The 21,106-nt window shown below is 42.9% G+C and overlaps 1 protein-coding gene across 2 annotated transcripts in view; it reads right to left on the reverse strand.

The window, feature by feature from the left end:
• The window catches only part of ACOT9 (acyl-CoA thioesterase 9), an 89,148-nt gene that overhangs the window by 7,799 nt on the left and 60,243 nt on the right, over window positions 1-21,106 (reverse strand). The gene's annotated exons all lie outside the window — the stretch shown is intronic.

The following is a 21,106-nucleotide window of genomic DNA, read 5'->3' on the forward strand; positions in this document are numbered from 1 at the left end:
GACTTGTGGCAAACGGTCCCTAAGGTGGAGGACAGTTGTGCTTTTCTAGACCCAATGGACAAAAAATTAGAGGGTTACCTTAAGAACATTTTTATTCAACAAGGTTTTATTCTCCAGCCCCTTGCATGCATTGCCCCTGTCACTGCTGCTGCGGCCTTCTGGTTTGAGTCTTTAGTAGAGGCTCTACAGGTAGAAACCCCATTGGATGATATCCTTGACAAGCTTAAAGCCCTTAAGCTAGCCAATTCATTTGTTTCTGACGCCGTTGTTCATTTAACCAAACTAACGGCTAAGAACTCAGGTTTTGCTATTCAGGCGCGTAGGGCGCTATGGCTTAAATCCTGGTCAGCTGACGTTACTTCAAAGTCTAAGCTTCTCAACATTCCCTTCAAAGGGCAGACCCTATTCGGGCCTGGACTGAAGGAGATCATTTCTGATATTACTGGAGGAAAAGGTCACGCCCTTCCTCAGGATAGGTCCAACAAATTAAGGACCAAACAGTCTAATTTTCGTGCCTTTTCGAAACTTCAAGAGTGGCGCAGCTTCAATTTCCTCTAATACAAAACAAGAGGGAAATTTTGCCCAGTCCAAACCGGTCTGGAGACCTAACCAGACTTGGAACAAAGGAAAGCAGGCCAAAAAACCTGCTGCTGCCTCTAAGACAGCATGAAAGGTCAGCCCCCGATCCGGTAACGGATCTAGTAGGGGGCAGACTTTCTCTCTTCGCCCAGGCTTGGGCAAGAGATGTCCAGAATCCCTGGGCGTTGGAAATTGTGTCCCAGGGATATCTTCTGGACTTCAAAGCTTCTTTCCCCAAAAGGAAGATTTAATCTCTTACAATTATCTGCAAACCAGATAAAGAGAGAGGCATTCTTACATTGTGTTCAAGACCTCCTAGTTATGGGAGTGATCCACCCAGTTCCAAAGGAGGAACAGGGGCAAGGCTTCTATTCAAATCGGTTTGTTGTTCCCAAGAAAGAGGGAACCTTCAGACCAATCTTAGATCTCAAGATCCTAAACAAATTTCTCAGGGTCCCATGGAGACTATTCGAACCATCCTACCTATGATCCAGGAGGCTCAATATATGACTACCGTGGACTTAAAGGATGCTTATCTGCACATTCCGATACGTAGAGATCATCATCGGTTTCTCAGGTTCGCCTTCCTAGACAGGCATTACCAGTTTGTGGCTCTTCCCTTTGGGTTAGCTACGGCACCAAGAATCTTTACGAAGGTTCTGGGGTCACTCCTAGCGGTCCTAAGGCCGCGGGGTATAGCAGTAGCCCCTTACCTAGACGACATTCTAATACAGGCATTGAATTTTCAAATCGCCAGGTCCCATACAGACATTGTTCTGGCATTTCTGATGTTGCATGGGTGGAAAGTGAACGAAGAAAAAAGTTCTCTATCCCCTCTCACAAGAGTTTCCTTCCTAGGAAATCTGATAGATTCTGTAGAAATGAAGATTTACCTGACAGAGGTCAGGTTGTCAAAGCTTCTAAACTCCTGCCGTGTTCTTTATTCTACTTCTCGCCCTTCAGTGGCTCAGTGTATCGAAGTAATCGGCATAATGGTAGTGGCAATGGACTTAGTGCCGTTTGCCCGCCTACATCTCAGACCGCTGCAACTCTGCATGCTCAGTCAGTGGAAGGGGGATTACACAGATTTGTCCCCTCTACTAAATCTGGATCAAGAGACCAGGGATTCTCTTCTCTGGTGGTTATCTCGGGTCCATCTGTGCAAGGGTATGTCCTTCCGCAGGCCAGATTGGACAATAGTAACGACAAATACCAGCCTTCTGGGCTGGGGTGCAGTCTGGAACTCCCTGAAGGCTCAGGGCTTGTGGACTCAGGAGGAGACACTCCTTCCGATAAACATTCTGGAACTAAGAGCGATATTCAATGCTCTTCAGGCTTGGCCTCAGCTAGCTGCGGTCAGGTTCATCAGATTTCAGTCGGACAACAGCCTACATCAACCATCAAGGGGGAACAAGGAGTTCCCTAGCAATGTTGGAGGTTTCAAAAATAATTCTATGGGCAGAGGTTCACTCTTGCCATCTATCAGCTATCCATATCCCAGGAGTAGAGAACTGGGAGGCGGATTTTCTAAGTCGACAGACTTTTCATCCGGGGGAGTGGGAACTCCATCCGGAGGTGTTTGCACAGTTGATTCAACTTTGGGGCAAACCAGAACTGGAACTCGTGGCGTTTCGTCAGAACGCCAAGCTCTAGCAGCGCCTTGGTCTTTCAACCTGGCTTATGTGTTTCCACCGTTTCCTCTGCTCCCTCATCTGATTGCCAAGATCAAGCAGGAGAGAGCTTCGGTGATTATGATAGCAGGACTTGGTATGCAGATCTGGTGGACATGTCATCCCTTTCACCATGGACTCTACCGCTGAGGCAGGATCTTCTACTTCAGGGTCCTTTCAACCATCCAAATCTAATTTCTCTGCATCTGACTGCTTGGAGATTGAAACGTGGTTGCTCCGAATCGGTCATTGATACCTTAATTCAGGCTCGAAAGCCTGTCACCAGGAAAATCTATCATAAGATATGGTGTAAATATCTTCATTGGTGTGAATCCAAGGGTTACTCATGGAGTAAAGTCAGGATTCCCAGGATATTATCTTTTCTCCAAGAAGGATTGGAGAAGGGATTGTCAGCTAGTTCCTTAAAGGGACAGATTTCTGCTCTGTCTATTCTTTTGCACAAGTGTCTGACGTTTGTCAGGCTTTAGTTAGAATCAAGCCTGTGTTTAAACCTGTTGCTCCGCCATGGAGTTTAAATTTAGTTCTTAAAGTTCTTCAAGGGGTTCCGTTTGAACCTCTGCATTCCATAGATATCAAGCTTTTATCTTGGAAAGTTCTGTTTTTGATAGCTATCTCTTCGGCTCGAAGAGTTTCAGAGTTATCTGCCTTGCAGTGTGATTCCCCTTATCTGATCTTCCATGCAGATAAGGTAGTTTTGCGTACCAAACCTGGGTTTCTTCCTAAGGTGGTATCTAATAAGAATATCAATCAGGAGATTGTTGTTCTGTCACTGTGTCCTAATCCTTCTTCAAAAGAGGAATGTCTATTACACATCTGCATTGTTTGTTGTCTACTCTGGACAGAGGAAAGGCCAAAAGGCTTCAGCAACTTCTCTTTCCTTTTGGTTAAGAAGTATAATCCGCTTAGCTTATGAGACTGCTGGCCAGCAGCCTCCTGAAAGAATTACAGCTCATTCCACTAGAGCGGTGGCTTCCACATGGGCTTTTAAAAATGAGGCTTCTGTTGAACAGATTTGTAAGGCGGCGACTTGGTCTTTGCTTCATACTTTTTCTAAATTCTACAAATTTGATACTTTTGCTTCTTCGGAGGCTATTGGGAGAAAGGCCTTGTCCCTCCTTTCATCCGTGTCCTATAGCTTTGGTATTGGTATCCCACAAGTAATGGATGCATCCGTGGACTGGATACACCTTACAAGAGAAAACAACATTTATGCTTACCTGATAAATTTATTTCTCTTGTGGTGTATCCAGCCCACGGCCTGCCCTGTCATTTTAAGTCAGGTGTTTTTTATGTTTAAACTACAGTCACCACTGCACCCTATAGTTTCTCCTTTCTCTTGCTTGTCGAATGACTGGTAGTGGCAGTTAGGGGAGGAGCTATATAGACAGCTCTGCTGTGGGTGATCCTCTTGCAGCTTCCTGTTGGGAAGGAGAATATCCCACAAGTAATGGATGAATCCGTGGACTGGATACACCACAAGAGAAATACATTTATCAGGTAACCATAAATTTTGTTTTTTTTTATAAAATATGATGAAAAAATGGAAAAAAACCACACTTTCTAACTTTGACCCCCAAAATCTGTTACACATCTACAACCACCAAAAAAACAACCATCCTAAATAGTTTCTAAATTTTTTCCTAAGTTTAGAAATACCCAATGTTAACATGTTCTTTGCTTTTTTTGAAAGTTATAGGGCAATAAGTACAAGTAGCACTTCGCTATTTCCAAACCATTTTTTTTCTTCAAAATTAGCGATAGTTACGTTGGAACACTGATATCTGCCAGGAATCCCTGAATATCCCTTTACATGTATATTTTTTTTAGTAGACAACCCAAAGTATTGATCTAGGCCCATTTTGGTATATTTCATGCCCCCATTTCACCGCCAAATGCAATCAAATAAAAAAAAAACGCGAACTTTTTCACAAACTTTAGGATTCTCACAGAAATTATTTACAAACAGCTTGTGCAATTATGGCACAAATGGTTGTAAATGTTTCTCTGGGATCCACTTTGTTCAGGAATAGCAGACATATATGGCTTTGGAGTTGCTTTTTGATAATTAGAAGGCTGCTAAATGCCGCTGCGCACCACACTTGTATTATCCCCAGCAGTGAGGGGGTTAATTAGGTAGCTTGTAGGGTTAATTTTAGCTTTAGTGTAGAGATCAGTCTCCCACCTGACACATCCCACCCCCTGATCCCTCCCTGACCCCTCCCCATACCAAAATTGTCACAGCCATCTTAAGTACTGGCAGAAAGTCTGCCAGTACTAAAATAAAAGCTTTTTTTTTTTTTTAAGCATTTTTTTAAAATAAATAAATAGTTTCTGCAGTGTAGGTTCCCCCCTAACCCCCCCAAACTCCACGATCTACCCCAACAGCTCTCTTAACCTCCCCCTCTTCCTATTTGTAGCCATTTTAGGTACTGGCAGCTGCCTGCCAGTACCCAATTTCTTAACAAATTAGCTTTTTTATTTATTTTTCCCCATTTTTCCGTAGTGTAGCTGCCTAACCTCAATATCCTACCCCCCCTCCCAGATCCCATTCCCAACAACATTTCCACTCTCCCTCCTCCCTCGATCACACCGATCGGACGGTCGCCTGCGCGTGCTCTCCCACCCCCCCTTGCAAGCTCCCGCCCACCTTCCCGGAACAGTGGCCGGTGTTATCACCGGAAATTGTCCAGCGATGGGCCGCCCACCCGCCTCCCTGCAGCTGCTCCCACCCACTAACGATCGGCAACATTGCTGGCCGATGCAGAGAGGGCCACAGAGTGGCCCACTCTGCATCGGTGTGTCAAAAAAGGTATTGCAGTAATGTCTCAATATCGAGGCATCACGGCAATACCTTGAAAGTGGCTGGGAACGATCAGGATCGCTTCCAGCCTCTTTAAACCCCTAACGACGTACAGGGTACGTCGTTGGTCTTTAACGACCAGTTTGTGTATGACAACCCCTTAACGACACACATCGTACAGGGTACAAGTGTCACTCCTCTACCCATAATCCACAGTCATTCGACCGAAGGGAAATGGAAAAATAATAACACAAAGGTGTAGAGGTGCCTGAGGTTTAGTAAAAAAACATAATTTATGCTTACCTGATAAATTCCTTTCTTCTGTTGTGTGATCAGTCCACGGGTCATCATTACTTCTGGGATATAACTCCTCCCCAACAGGAAATGCAAGAGGATTCACCCAGCAGAGCTGCATATAGCTCCTCCCCTCTACGTCAGTCCCAGTCATTCGACCAAGAATCAACGAGAAAGGAGTAACCAAGGGTGAAGTGGTGACTGGAGTATAATTTAAAAAATATTTACCTGCCTTAAAACAGGGCGGGCCGTGGACTGATCACACAACAGAAGAAAGGAATTTATCAGGTAAGCATAAATTATGTTTTCTTCTGTTATGTGTGATCAGTCCACGGGTCATCATTACTTCTGGGATACCAATACCAAAGCAAAAGTACACGGATGACGGGAGGGATAGGCAGGCTCATTATACAGAAGGAACCACTGCCTGAAGAACCTTTCTCCCAAAAATAGCCTCCGAAGAAGCAAAAGTGTCAAATTTGTAAAATTTGGAAAAAGTATGAAGCGAAGACCAAGTTGCAGCCTTGCAAATCTGTTCAACAGAGGCCTCATTCTTAAAGGCCCAAGTGGAAGCCACAGCTCTAGTGGAGTGGGCTGTAATTCTTTCAGGAGGCTGCTGTCCAGCAGTCTCATAGGCTAAACGTATTATGCTACAAAGCCAAAAAGAGAGAGAGGTAGCAGAAGCTTTTTGACCTCTCCTCTGTCCAGAATAAACGACAAACAGGGAAGAAGTTTGGCGAAAATCTTTAGTTGCCTGCAAGTAGAACTTGAGGGCACGAACTACATCCAGATTGTGTAGAAGACGTTCCTTCTTTGAAGAAGGATTTGGACACAAGGATGGAACAACAATCTCTTGATTGATATTCCTGTTAGTGACTACCTTAGGTAAGAACCCAGGTTTAGTACGCAGAACTACCTTGTCTGAGTGAAAAATCAGATAAGGAGAATCACAATGTAAGGCTGATAACTCAGAGACTCTTCGAGCCGAGGAAATAGCCATTAAAAACAGAACTTTCCAAGATAACAATTTTATATCAATGGAATGAAGGGGTTCAAACGGAACACCTTGTAAAACGTTAAGAACTAAGTTTAAACTCCATGGCGGAGCAACAGCTTTAAACACAGGCTTGATCCTAGCTAAAGCCTGACAAAAAGCCTGGACGTCTGGATTTTCTGACAGACGCCTGTGTAACAAGATGGACAGAGCTGAAATCTGTCCCTTTAATGAACTAGCTGATAAACCCTTTTCTAAACCTTCTTGTAGAAAAGACAATATCCTAGCGATCCTAACCTTACTCCAGGAGTAACCTTTGGATTCGCACCAGTATAGGTATTTACGCCATATTTTATGGTAAATCCTTCTGGTAACAGGCTTCCTAGCCTGTATCAGGGTATCAATAACCGACTCAGAAAAACCACGTTTTGATAAAATCAAGCGTTCAATTTCCAAGCAGTCAGCTTCAGAGAAGTTAGATTTTGATGTTTGAATGGACCCTGTATCAGAAGGTCCTGTCTTAGAGGTAGAGACCAAGGCGGACAGGATGACATGTCCACTAGATCTGCATACCAAGTCCTGCGTGGCCATGCAGGCGCTATTAGAATCACTGATGCTCTCTCCTGTTTGATTTTGGCAATCAATCGAGGAAGCAGCGGGAAGGGTGGAAACACATAAGCCATCCCGAAGTTCCAAGGTGCTGTCAAAGCATCTATCAGAACCGCTCCCGGATCCCTGGATCTGGACCCGTAGTGAGGAAGTTTGGCGTTCTGGCGAGACGCCATGAGATCTATCTCTGGTTTGCCCCAACGTCGAAGTATTTGGGCAAAGACCTCCGGATGAAGTTCCCACTCCCCCGGATGAAAAGTCTGGCGACTCAAGAAATCCGCCTCCCAGTTCTCCACTCCCGGGATGTGGATTGCTGACAGGTGGCAAGAGTGAGACTCTGCCCAGCGAATTATCTTTGATACTTCCATCATTGCTAGGGAGCTTCTTGTCCCTCCCTGATGGTTGATGTAAGCTACAGTCGTGATGTTGTCCGACTGAAACCTGATGAACCCCCGAGTTGTTAATTGGGGCCAAGCCAGAAGGGCATTGAGAACTGCTCTCAATTCCAGAATGTTTATTGGAAGGAGACTCTCCTCCTGATTCCATAGTCCCTGAGCCTTCAGAGAATTCCAGACAGCGCCCCAACCTAGTAGGCTGGCGTCTGTTGTTACAATTGTCCAGTCTGGCCTGCTGAATGGCATCCCCCTGGACAGGTGTGGCCGATAAAGCCACCATAGAAGAGAATTTCTGGTCTCTTGATTCAGATTCAGAGTAGGGGACAAATCTGAGTAATCCCCATTCCACTGACTTAGCATGCACAATTGCAGCGGTCTGAGGTGTAGGCGTGCAAAAGGTACTATGTCCATTGCCGCTACCATTAAGCCGATCACCTCCATGCATTGAGCTACTGACGGGTGTTGAATGGAATGAAGGACACGGCATGCATTTTGAAGCTTTGTTAACCTGTCTTCTGTCAGGTAAATCTTCATTTCTACAGAATCTATAAGAGTCCCCAAGAATGGAACTCTTGTGAGAGGAAAAAGAGAACTCTTCTTTTCGTTCACTTTCCATCCATGCGACCTTAGAAATGCCAGAACTAACTCTGTATGAGACTTGGCAGTCTGAAAGCTTGAAGCTTGTATTAGAATGTCGTCTAGGTACGGAGCTACCGAAATCCCTCGCGGTCTTAGTACCGCCAGAAGGGCACCCAGAACCTTTGTGAAGATTCTTGGAGCCGTAGCCAATCCGAATGGAAGAGCTACAAACTGGTAGTGCCTGTCTAAGAAGGCAAACCTTAGATACCGGTGATGATCTTTGTGGATCGGTATGTGAAGGTAAGCATCTTTTAAATCCACTGTGGTCATGTACTGACCCTTTTGGATCATGGGTAAGATTGTCCGAATAGTTTCCATTTTGAAGGATGGAACTCTTAGGAATTTGTTTAGAATCTTTAAATCTAAGATTGGCCTGAAAGTTCCCTCTTTTTTGGGAACCACAAACAGGTTTGAGTAGAACCCTTGTCCTTGTTCCGACCGCGGAACCGGATGGATCACTCCCATTAATAACAGATCTTGTACACAGCGTAGAAACGCCTCTTTCTTTATCTGGTTTGTTGACAACCTTGACAGATGAAATCTCCCTCCTGGGGGAGATAATTTGAAGTCTAGAAGGTATCCCTGAGATATGATCTCTAGTGCCCAGGGATCCTGAACATCTCTTGCCCAGGCCTGGGCGAAGAGAGAAAGTCTGCCCCCCACTAGATCCGGTCCCGGATCGGGGGCTTTCGATTCATGCTGTCTTTGGGGCAGCAGCAGGTTTCCTGGCCTGCTTGCTCTTGTTCCAGGACTGGTTAGGCTTCCAGCCTTGCCTGTAACGAGCAACAGCTCCCTCCTGTTTTGGTGCAGTGGAGGTTGATGCTGCTCCTGTTTTGAAATTCCGAAAGGGACGAAAATTAGACTGTCTAGCCTTAGCTTTGGCTTTGTCTTGAGGTAGGGCGTGGCCCTTACCTCCTGTAATGTCAGCGATAATTTCTTTCAAACCGGGCCCAAATAAAGACTGCCCCTTGAAAGGTATATTAAGTAATTTGGACTTAGAAGTAACATCGGCTGACCAGGATTTTAGCCACAGCGCCCTACGTGCCTGTATGGCGAATCCTGAGTTCTTAGCCGTAAGTTTGGTTAAATGTACTACGGCCTCCGAAATGAAAGAATTAGCTAGTTTAAGGACTCTAAGCCTGTCCGTAATGTCGTCTAGCGTAGATGAACTAAGGTTCTCTTCCAGAGACTCAATCCAAAATGCTGCCGCAGCCGTAATCGGCGCGATACATGCAAGGGGTTGCAATATAAAACCTTGTTGAACAAACATTTTCTTAAGGTAACCCTCTAATTTTTTATCCATTGGATCTGAAAAAGCACAGCTATCCTCCACCGGGATAGTGGTACGCTTAGCTAAAGTAGAAACTGCTCCCTCCACCTTAGGGACCGTTTGTCATAAGTCCCGAGTGGTGGCGTCTATTGGAAACATCTTTCTAAATATTGGAGGGGGTGAGAACGGCACACCGGGTCTATCCCACTCCTTAGTAACAATTTCAGTTAGTCTCTTAGGTATAGGAAAAACGTCAGTACTCGCCGGTACCGCAAAGTATTTATCCAACCTACACAGTTTCTCTGGTATTGCAACGGTGTTACAATCATTAAGAGCTGCTAAGACCTCCCCTAGTAATACACGGAGGTTTTCCAATTTAAATTTAAAATTTGAAATATCTGAATCCAATCTGTTTGGATCAGAACCGTCACCCACAGAATGAAGCTCTCCGTCCTCATGCTCTGCGAGCTGTGACGCAGTATCAGACATGGCCCTAGTATTGTCAGCGCACTCTGTTCTCACCCCAGAGTGATCACGCTTGCCTCTTAGTTCTGGTAATTTAGACAAAACTTCAGTCATAACAGTAGCCATATCTTGTAATGTTATCTGTAATGGCCGCCCAGATGTACTAGGCGCCATAATATCACGCACCTCCCGGGCGGGAGATGCAGGTACTGCCGCGTGAGGCGAGTTAGTCGGCATAACTCTCCCCTCGCTGTTTGGTGAAATTTGTTCACATTGTACAGATTGACTTTTATTTAAAGTAGCATCAATACAGTTAGTACATAAATTTCTATTGGGCTCCACCTTGGCATTGGAACAAATGACACAGATATCTTCCTCTGAGTCAGACATGTTTAACACACTAGCAAAAAAACTTACAACTTGGTTATAATCTTTTTTAGCAAAAACGTACTGTGCCTCAAAGAGGTACTAAACGATTAAATGACAGTTGAAATAATGAACTGAAAAACAGTTATAGCATCAAACTTTAAAACAACACAACTTTTAGCAAAGGTTTGTTCCCATTAGTAAAATAACAATAATTAAATTTGACATAAAAAATACAAAGCAACGATTTTATTCACAGTCACTATAAGAATTCTCACAGCTCTGCTGAGAGAATTTACCTCCCTTCAAAGAAGTTTGAAGACCCCTGAGATCTGTCAGAGATGAACCGGATCATGCAGAAAATATAAAAGTAACTGACTGGAATTTTTTGATGCGTAGCAAAGAGCGCCAAAAACGGCCCCTCCCTCTCCCACACAGCAGTGAAGAGAAACGAAACTGTCACAAATAAAAGCAAAAAAAGGCTGCCAAGTGGAAAATAATGCCCAAATATTTATTCACACAGTACCTCAGCAATGTAAACGATTCTACATTCCAGCAAAAACGTTTAACATGATAAATAGTTATTAAAAGGATTAGTGACCTTTAACAGAGTAGTTCCGGTGAAATACCATCCCCAGAATACTGAAGTGTATACATACATGTCATTTTAACGGTATGGCAGGATTTTCTCATCAATTCCATTCAGAAAATAAAAACTGCTACATACCTCAATGCAGATTCATCTGCCCGCTGTCCCCTGATCTGAAGCCTTTACCTCCCTCAGATGGCCGAGAACAGCAATATGATCTTAACAACTCCGGTTAAAATCATAGTAAAAAACTCTGGCAGATTCTTCCTCAAACTCTGCCAGAGAAGTAATAACACGCTCCGGTGCTATTGTAAAATAACAAACTTTTGATTGAAGTCATAAAAACTAAGTATAATCACCATAGTCCTCTCACACATCCTATCTAGTCGTTGGGTGCAAGAGAATGACTGGGACTGACGTAGAGGGGAGGAGCTATATGCAGCTCTGCTGGGTGAATCCTCTTGCATTTCCTGTTGGGGAGGAGTTATATCCCAGAAGTAATGATGACCCGTGGACTGATCACACATAACAGAAGAAATAATTGTCTTAATAAACGGTCGGGTCGTGGACTCTCCATATCCAGAAAGAAAGAAATTTATTAGGTAAGCAAAATTTTGTTTTCTTACCTAAGATATGGAGAGTCCACAACGTCATTTAATTACTAGTGGGAACCAATACCCAAGCTAGAGGACACAGAATGAAAAGAGGGGGGGACAAGACAGGCAGGCCTAAACAGAAGGCACCACCGCTTGAAGAACCTTTCTCCTAAAAGAGGCCTCAGCCGAGGCAAAAGTATCAAATTTGGAAAATTTAGAAAAAGTATGCAGAGAGGACCAAGTTACAGCCTTGCAAAGCTGCTCCACAGAAGTTTCATCTTTGAAAGCCCAAGAAGAGGAGACAGCACTAGTGGAATGAGCTGTATTTCTCTCAGGAGGCTGCTGTCCAACAAATCATACTTCTCAACCAGAGGGAAAGAGAAGTATAAGTAGCCTTCTGACCTTTACGCTTTCCTGAGAAACAGGGCAGAAGACTGGCGAAAATCCTTAGTCGCCTGTATGTAGAATTTTAGAGTGCACACAATATCCAAGTTGTGCAACAGTCATTCTTTATGAGAAGAAGGCTTGGGACAGAGAGAAGGAACAACAATTTCCTGATTAATATTTCTATCCGAAGCCACTTTAGGAAGAAACGCCAATTTAGTACGAAGAAGCGCCTTATCCGCATGAAAGATAAGGTAAGGCAAATCATACTGCAAAGAGATAGCAATAAGAAACAAAACCTTCCAAGATAGCAACTTAATATCTATGGAATGCATTGGCTCAAACGGAACCTGCTGCAAAACTTTAAGAACAAGATTAAGGCTCCAAGGAGGAGCAATAGGTTTAAACACAGGCCTGATTATGACCAGGGCCTTACAAAAAGATTGAACATCTGGCACATCCGCCAGACTCTTGTGTAACAAAATAGATAATGCAGAAATCTGACCTTTCAGAGAACTGACTGACAACCCTTTCTCCAGATCTTCCTGGAGAAAAGACAAAATTCTAGGAATCCTGACCCTACTCCAAGAGAAGCCCTTAGATTCACACCAATAAAGGTATTTACGCCATACCTTATGGTAAATTTCTTTCATGTAATTAGCAAGAGTCCATGAGCTAGTGACGTATGGGATATACATTCCTACCAGGAGGGGCAAAGTTTCCCAAACCTCAAAATGCCTATAAATACACCCCTCACCACACCCACAATTCAGTTTTACAAACTTTGCCTCCGATGGAGGTGGTGAAGTAAGTTTGTGCTAGATTCTACGTTGATATGCGCTCCGCAGCAAGTTGGAGCCCGGTTTTCCTCTCAGCGTGCAGTGAATGTCAGAGGGATGTGAGGAGAGTATTGCCTATTTGAATGCAGTGATCTCCTTCTAAGGGGTCTATTTCATAGGTTCTCTGTTATCGGTCGTAGAGATTCATCTCTTACCTCCCTTTTCAGATCGACGATATACTCTTATATATACCATTACCTCTGCTGATTCTCGTTTCAGTACTGGTTTGGCTATCTGCTATATGTAGATGAGTGTCCTGGGGTAAGTAAGTCTTATTTTCTGTGACACTCCTAGCTATGGTTGGGCACTTTGTTTATAAAGTTCTAAATATATGTATTCAAACATTTATTTGCCTTGACTCAGAATGTTCAACTTTCCTTATTTTCAGACAGTCAGTTTCATATTTGGGATAATGCATTTTAATTTAACATTTTTCTTACCTTAAAATTTGACTTTTTCCCTGTGGGCTGTTAGGCTCGCGGGGGCTGAAAATGCTTCATTTTATTGAGTCATTCTTGGCGCGGACTTTTTTGGCGCAAAAATTCTATTTCCGTTTCCGGCGTCATACGTGTCGCCGGAAGTTGCGTCATTTTTTGACGTTATTTTGCGCCAAAAATGTCGGCGTTCCGGATGTGGCGTCATTTTTGGCGCCAAAAAGCATTTAGGCGCCAAATAATGTGGGCGTTTTATTTGGCGCGAAAAATATGGGCGTCACTTTTGTCTCCACATTATTTAAGTCTCATTTTTTATTGCTTCTCGTTGCTAGAAGCTTGTTCTTTGGCATTTTTTCCCATTCCTGAAACTGTCATTTAAGGAATTTGATCAATTTTGCTTTATATATATGTTGTTTTTTCTCTTACATATTGCAAGATGTCTCACGTTGCATCTGAGTCAGAAGATACTACAGGAAAATCGCTGTCAAGTGCTGAATCTACCAAAGCTAAGTGTATCTGCTGTAAACTTTTGGTAGCTATTCCTCCAGCTGTTGTTTGTATTGATTGTCATGACAAACTTGTTAAAGCAGATAATATTTCCTTTAGTAAAGTACCATTGCCTGTTGCAGTTCCTTCAACATCTAAGGTGCAGAATGTTCCTGATAATATAAGAGATTTTGTTTCTGAATCCATAAAGAAGGCTATGTCTGTTATTTCTCCTTCTAGTAAACGTAAAAAATCTTTTAAAACTTCTCTCCCTACAGATGAATTTTTAACTGAACATCATCATTCTGATTCTGATGATTCCTCTGGTTCAGAGGATTCTGTCTCAGAGGTTGATGCTGATAAATCTTCATATTTATTTAAAATGGAATTTATTCGTTCTTTACTTAAAGAAGTACTAATTGCTTTAGAAATAGAGGATTCTGGTCCTCTTGATACTAATTCTAAACGTTTAGATAAGGTATTTAAAGCTCCTGTGGTTATTCCAGAAGTTTTTCCTGTTCCTAATGCTATTTCTGCAGTAATTTCCAAAGAATGGGATAATTTGGGTAATTCATTTACTCCTTCTAAACGTTTTAAGCAATTATATCCTGTGCCGTCTGACAGATTAGAATTTTGGGACAAGATCCCTAAAGTTGATGGGGCTATTTCTACCCTTGCTAAACGTACTACTATTCCTACGTCAGATGGTACTTCGTTTAAGGATCCTCTAGATAGGAAAATTGAGTCCTTTCTAAGAAAAGCTTATCTGTGTTCAGGTAATCTTCTTAGACCTGCTATATCTTTGGCTGATGTTGCTGCAGCTTCAACTTTTTGGTTGGAAACTTTAGCGCAACAAGTAACACATCGTGATTCTCATGATATTATTATTCTTCTTCAACATGCTAATAATTTTATCTGTGATGCCATTTTTGATATTATCAGAGTTGATGTCAGGTTTATGTCTCTAGCTATTTTAGCTAGAAGAGCTTTATGGCTTAAAACTTGGAATGCTGATATGGCTTCTAAATCAACTTTACTTTCCATTTCTTTCCAGGGTAACAAATTATTTGGTTCTCAGTTGGATTCCATTATTTCAACTGTTACTGGTGGGAAAGGAACTTTTTTACCACAGGATAAAAAATCTAAAGGTAAAAACAGGGCTAATAATCGTTTTCGTTCCTTTCGTTTCAACAAAGAACAAAAGCCTGATCCTTCATCCTCAGGAGCAGTTTCAGTTTGGAGACCATCTCCAGTCTGGAATAAATCCAAGCCAGCTAGAAAGGCAAAGCCTGCTTCTAAGTCCACAAGAAGGTGCGGCCCTCATTCCAGCTCAGCTGGTAGGGGGCAGGTTACGTTTTTTCAAGGAAATTTGGATCAATTCTGTTCACAATCTTTGGATTCAGAGCATTGTTTCAGAAGGGTACAGAATTGGTTTCAAGTTGAGACCTCCTGCAAAGAGATTTTTTCTTTCCCGTGTCCCAGTAAATCCAGTAAAAGCTCAAGCATTTCTGAAATGTGTTTCAGATCTAGAGTTGACTGGAGTAATTATGCCAGTTCCAGTTCCGGAACAGGGGATGGGGTTTTATTCAAATCTCTTCATTGTACCAAAGAAGGAGAATTCTTTCAGACCAGTTCTGGATCTAAAAATATTGAATCGTTATGTAAGGATACCAACGTTCAAGATGGTAACTGTAAGGACTATCTTACCTTTTGTTCAGCAAGGGAATTATATGTCCACAATAGATTTACAGGATGCATATCTGCATATTCCGATTCATCCAGATCATTATCAGTTCCTGAGATTCTCGTTTCTGGACAAGCATTACCAGTTTGTGGCTCTGCCGTTTGGCCTAGCTACAGCTCCAAGAATTTTTACAAAGGTTCTCGGTGCCCTGCTGTCTGTAATCAGAGAACAGGGTATTGTGGTATTTCCTTATTTGGACGATATCTTGGTACTTGCTCAGTCTTTACATTTAGCAGAATCTCATACGAATCGACTTGTGTTGTTTCTTCAAGATCATGGTTGGAGGATCAATTTACCAAAAAGTTCTTTGATTCCTCAGACAAGGGTAACCTTTCTGGGTTTCCAGATGGATTCAGTGTCCATGACTCTGTCTTTAACAGACAAGAGACGTCTAAAGTTGATTACAGCTTGTCGAAACCTTCAGTCACAATCATTCCCTTCGGTAGCCTTATGCATGGAAATTCTAGGTCTTATGACTGCTGCATCGGACGCGATCCCCTTTGCTCGTTTTCACATGTGACCTCTTCAGCTCTGTATGCTGAAGCAATGGTGCAAGGATTACACGAAGATATCTCAATTAATATCTTTAAAACCGATTGTTCGACACTCTCTAACATGGTGGACAGATCACCATCGTTTAATTCAGGTGAATTAAATTTTGTGCTTCCGACCTGGACTGTAATTTCAACAGATGCAAGTCTCACAGGTTGGGGAGCTGTGTGGGGATCTCTGACGGCACAAGGAGTTTGGGAATCTCAGGAGGTGAGATTACCGATCAATATTTTGGAACTCCGTGCAATTTTCAGAGCTCTTCAGTTTTGGCCTCTTCTGAAGAGAGAATCGTTCATTTGTTTTCAGACAGACAATGTCACAACTGTGGCATACATCAATCATCAAGGAGGGACTCACAGTCCTCTGGCTATGAAAGAAGTATCTCGAATTTTGGTTTGGGCGGAATCCAGCTCCTGTCTAATCTCTGCGGTTCATATCCCAGGTGTAGACAATTGGGAAGCGGATTATCTCAGTCGCCAAACGTTGAATCCGGGCGAATGGTCTCTTCACCCAGAGGTATTTCTTCAGATTGTTCAAATGTGGGAACTTCCAGAAATAGATCTGATGGCGTCCCATCTAAACAAGAAACTTCCCAGGTATCTGTCCAGATCCCGGGATCCTCAGGCGGAGGCAGTGGATGCATTATCACTTCCTTGGAAGTATCATCCTGCCTATATCTTTCCGCCTCTAGTTCTTCTTCCAAGAGTAATCTCCAAGATTCTGAAGGAATGCTCGTTTGTTCTGCTGGTAGCTCCGGCATGGCCTCACAGGTTTTGGTATGCGGATCTTGTCCGGATGGCCTCTTGCCAACCGTGGACTCTTCCGTTAAGACCAGACCTTCTGTCACAAGGTCCTTTTTTCCATCAGGATCTGAAATCCTTAAATTTAAAGGTATGGAGATTGAACGCTTGATTCTTGGTCAAAGAGGTTTCTCTGACTCTGTGATTAATACTATGTTACAGGCTCGTAAATCTGTATCTCGAGAGATATATTATAGAGTCTGGAAGACTTATATTTCTTGGTGTCTTTCTCATCATTTTTCCTGGCATTCTTTTAGAATACCGAGAATTTTACAGTTCCTTCAGGATGGTTTAGATAAGGGTTTGTCCGCAAGTTCTTTGAAAGGACAAATCTCTGCTCTTTCTGTTCTTTTTCACAGAAAGATTGCTATTCTTCCTGATATTCATTGTTTTGTACAAGCTTTGGTTCGTATAAAACCTGTCATTAAGTCAATTTCTCCTCCTTGGAGTTTGAATCTGGTTCTGGGAGCTCTTCAAGCTCCTCCGTTTGAACCTATGCATTCATTGGACATTAAATTACTTTCTTGGAAAGTTTTGTTCCTTTTGGCCATCTCTTCTGCCAGAAGAGTTTCTGAATTATCTGCTCTTTCTTGTGAGTCTCCTTTTCTGATTTTTCATCAGGATAAGGCGGTGTTGCGAACTTCTTTTGAATTTTTACCTAAAGTTGTGAATTCCAACAACATTAGTAGAGAAATTGTGGTTCCTTCATTATGTCCTAATCCTAAGAATACTAAGGAGAAATCGTTGCATTCTTTGGATGTTGTTAGAGCTTTGAAATATTATGTTGAAGCTACGAAATCTTTTCGTAAGACTTCTAGTCTATTTGTTATCTTTTCCGGTTCTAGAAAAGGCCAGAAAGCTTCTGCCATTTCTTTGGCATCTTGGTTGAAATCTTTAATTCATCTTGCCTATGTTGAGTCGGGTAAAACTCCGCCTCAGAGAATTATAGCTCATTCTACTAGGTCAGTTTCTACTTCCTGGGCGTTTAGGAATGAAGCTTCGGTTGACCAGATCTGCAAAGCAGCAACTTGGTCCTCTTTGCATACTTTTACTAAATTCTACCATTTTGATGTATTTTCTTCTTCTGAAGCAGTTTTTGGTAGAAAAGTACTTCAGGCAGCGGTTTCAGTTTGAATCTTCTGCTTATGTTTTTCGTTAAACTTTATTTTGGGCGTGGATTTTTTTCAGCAGGAATTGGCTGTCTTTATTTTATCCCTCCCTCTCTAGTGACTCTTGCGTGGAAGATCCACATCTTGGGTAGTCATTATCCCATACGTCACTAGCTCATGGACTCTTGCTAATTACATGAAAGAAAACATAATTTATGTAAGAACTTACCTGATAAATTCATTTCTTTCATATTAGCAAGAGTCCATGAGGCCCGCCCTTTTTTGTGGTGGTTATGATTTTGTATAAAGCACAATTATTCCAATTCCTTATTTTATATGCTTTCGCACTTTTTTATCACCCCACTTCTTGGCTATTCGTTAAACTGAATTGTGGGTGTGGTGAGGGGTGTATTTATAGGCATTTTGAGGTTTGGGAAACTTTGCCCCTCCTGGTAGGAATGTATATCCCATACGTCACTAGCTCATGGACTCTTGCTAATATGAAAGAAATGAATTTATCAGGTAAGTTCTTACATAAATTATGTTTTTTCAAGTAACAGGCTTGCGAGTCTGGATCATGGTCTGAATGACCGACTCAGAAAATCCACGCTTAGACAGAACTAAGCATTCAATCTCCAAGCAGTCAGCTTCAGAGAAATGAGATTTGGATGGAGGAATGGACCCTGGGTTAGAAGGTCCTTCCTCAGAAGCAACCTCCAAGGTGGCTGAGAAGACATCTTCACTAGGTCTGCATACCAGATCCTGCGAGACCATGCAGGAGCTATTAGAATTACCGATGCTCTCTTGTTTGATACTAGCAATAACTTGTGGAAGGAACGCAAACGGAGGAAACAGGTATGCTAGAACGAAATCCCAAGGAACCGCCATAGCATTTATCAGAGCGGCCTGAGAATCTCTTGATTTTGAACTGTACTTGGAAGCTTGGCGTTCTGCCAAGATGCCATCAGATCCAACTCCAGCACCCCCCATTTGAGGGTTAACTTGGAGAACATCTCCGAATGGAGAGCCCACTCCCCGGGATGAAATGTCTGTCTGCTCAGGAAATCCGCTTCCCAGTTGTCCACTCCAGGAATGTGGATGGCAGATAGACAACAATTAATAATCCGTGCCACCTCCTTCATGACTAAGGAACTCAGAGTTCCTCCCTGGTGGCTGATGTAAGCCACTAAGGTGATATTGTCCGACTGAAACCTGATAAACAGGGCTAAGGACAATTGAGGCCAAGCCATCAGAGCATTGTAAATTGCTCTCAACTCCAAGATGTTTATGGGGAGAGCAGACTCCTCCCGAGTCCATAGTCCCTGCACTTTTAACGAGTCCCAGACTGCTCCTCAGCCTAGTAGGATGGCGTCCGTGGTCACAATCACCCAGGAAGGTCTCTGGAAGCATGTGCCCTGAGACAGATGGTCCTGAGAAAGCCACCATGGGAGAGAGTCTCTTGTCAACTGGTCAAGATCTATCCTCTGAGACAGATCCGAATGGTCTCCGTTCCATTGTCTGAGCATGCATAACTGCAGAGCTCTCAAATGGAATCGAGCAAAGGGAATGATGTCCATGGAAGCGACCATCAGACCAATTTCTTCCATACATTGAGCCACTGATGGCTGAGTAGACTGAAGATAGAGGCAAGAGGAGAGAATTTAAGATTTTCTGACCTCTGTCACAGTAATTTTCATAGATAGGGAATCTATTATAGTCCCTAAGAAAACCACCCTTGTAGCTGGAACAAGGGAACTCTTTTCCAGATTCACTTTTCAACCGTGGGAACATATAAAAGACAACAAGATCTCTGTATGAGAGTTTGCTTTTTGAAAAGATGGCGCCTGAACAAATATGTTGTCCAGGTATGACGCCACTGCAATTCCCCGAGACCTGATTACTGCCAAGAGAGCCCCCTGAACCTTTGAGAAAATTCTGGGAGCTTTGGCAAGGCCAAACGGAAGAGCCACAAACTGAAAGTGTTTGTCAAGAAAGGCGAATCTCAGGAATTTGTGATGATCCCTGTGGATGGGAACAAGAAGATACGCGTCCTTCTGGTCTATAGTCGTCATGAACTGACCCTCTTGGACCAAAGGAAGAATGGAACGAATTTGGAACGGTTTGCATTTTGAAGGACTGTACCCTGAGAAACTTTTAGAGGCACTTTAGGTCTAAAATGGGTTGAAAAGTTCCCTTTTTTGGGGGAACCACGAACAGATTTGAATAGAATCCTAGACCCTGTTCCCTTACTGGAACAATCACTCCCATAGAGGAAAGGTCCTGAACGCAGTTCAAGCATGCCTTCTCTTTTTACCTGGTCTGCAGATAATCTTGAGAGGTGGAATCTGCCCCTGGGAGGGAAAGTTTTTAATTCTATTTTGAAACCCTGAGATACTATGTCCACAGCCCAAGGATCTGGGACATCTCTCCTCCATGCTTGAAAAAACAGGGAAAGTCTGCCCCCGAGGGCCGACCCTTCATGCTGACAGACTCAGCTGAGGGTTTCTTTAATTGCTTCCCTTTATTCCAAGACGGATTGAGCTTCCAAGAAGACGGACTGCTCCTGCTTAGAAGAGGGTGAGGAAGACTTTTGACCTTTGAAGTTACGAAAGGAACAAAAATTACTTTGACGTCCTTTGAGTCTGTTCTTCTTGTCTTGCGGTATAAAAAAAGACCCTTTTCCATTGGTAATATCAGATATAATTTCTGCCAGACCAGGTCCGAACAAGGTCTTCTCGTTGTAAGGAAGCACCAGAAGCTTGGACTTACAGGTAACATCAGCTGACCAAGATTTTAGCCACAATGCCCTGCAGGCTAGGACAGTGAAGCCAGACATCTTGGCTTCCAGTCTAATAACTTGTATGTTATCATCAGAAATAAAGGAATTGGCTAGTTTGAGAGTCTTAATCCTATCTTGTATCTCCTTCAATGGAGTCTCTACTAAAATTGATTCAGACAAGGCGTTGCACCAATAATATGCCGCACTTGCTACTGTGACAAGACCTTGATGAACATACATCTTCTTCAAATAAGCTTCCAGCTTTTTGTCCATGGGATCCTTAAAGGAGCAGCTATCCTCTATAGGGATCGTAGTTCTCTTAGCCAGAGTAGAAATAGCCCCTTCTACTTTAGGCACCGTGCGCCAAGAATCTTTAATAGAGTAAGCAACAGGAAACATCTTTTTAAATACGGGAGACGGGGAGAAAGGAATCCCTGGCTTCTCCCATTACTGTGAAATAATCTCCGTCACACGGTCTGGTACAGAAAAAACTTTCACAGAGGAAGGAACATCATAGTATTTATTAAGTCTTCTAGACTTCTTAGGGTTGACAACGACAGAAGTATTGGAGCCGTCCAAAGTAGCCAATACCTCCTTTAACAGTACACAAATGTGTTCAAGCGTAAATCTGAAGTTTACATCTTCAGTATCAGATGAAGGACTAATACTGTCAGAATCAGAGATTTCACCCT

This window comes from Bombina bombina, chromosome 3 (genome assembly GCF_027579735.1).
Source record: "Bombina bombina isolate aBomBom1 chromosome 3, aBomBom1.pri, whole genome shotgun sequence".
Classification (NCBI taxonomy): Eukaryota; Metazoa; Chordata; class Amphibia; order Anura; family Bombinatoridae; genus Bombina; species Bombina bombina.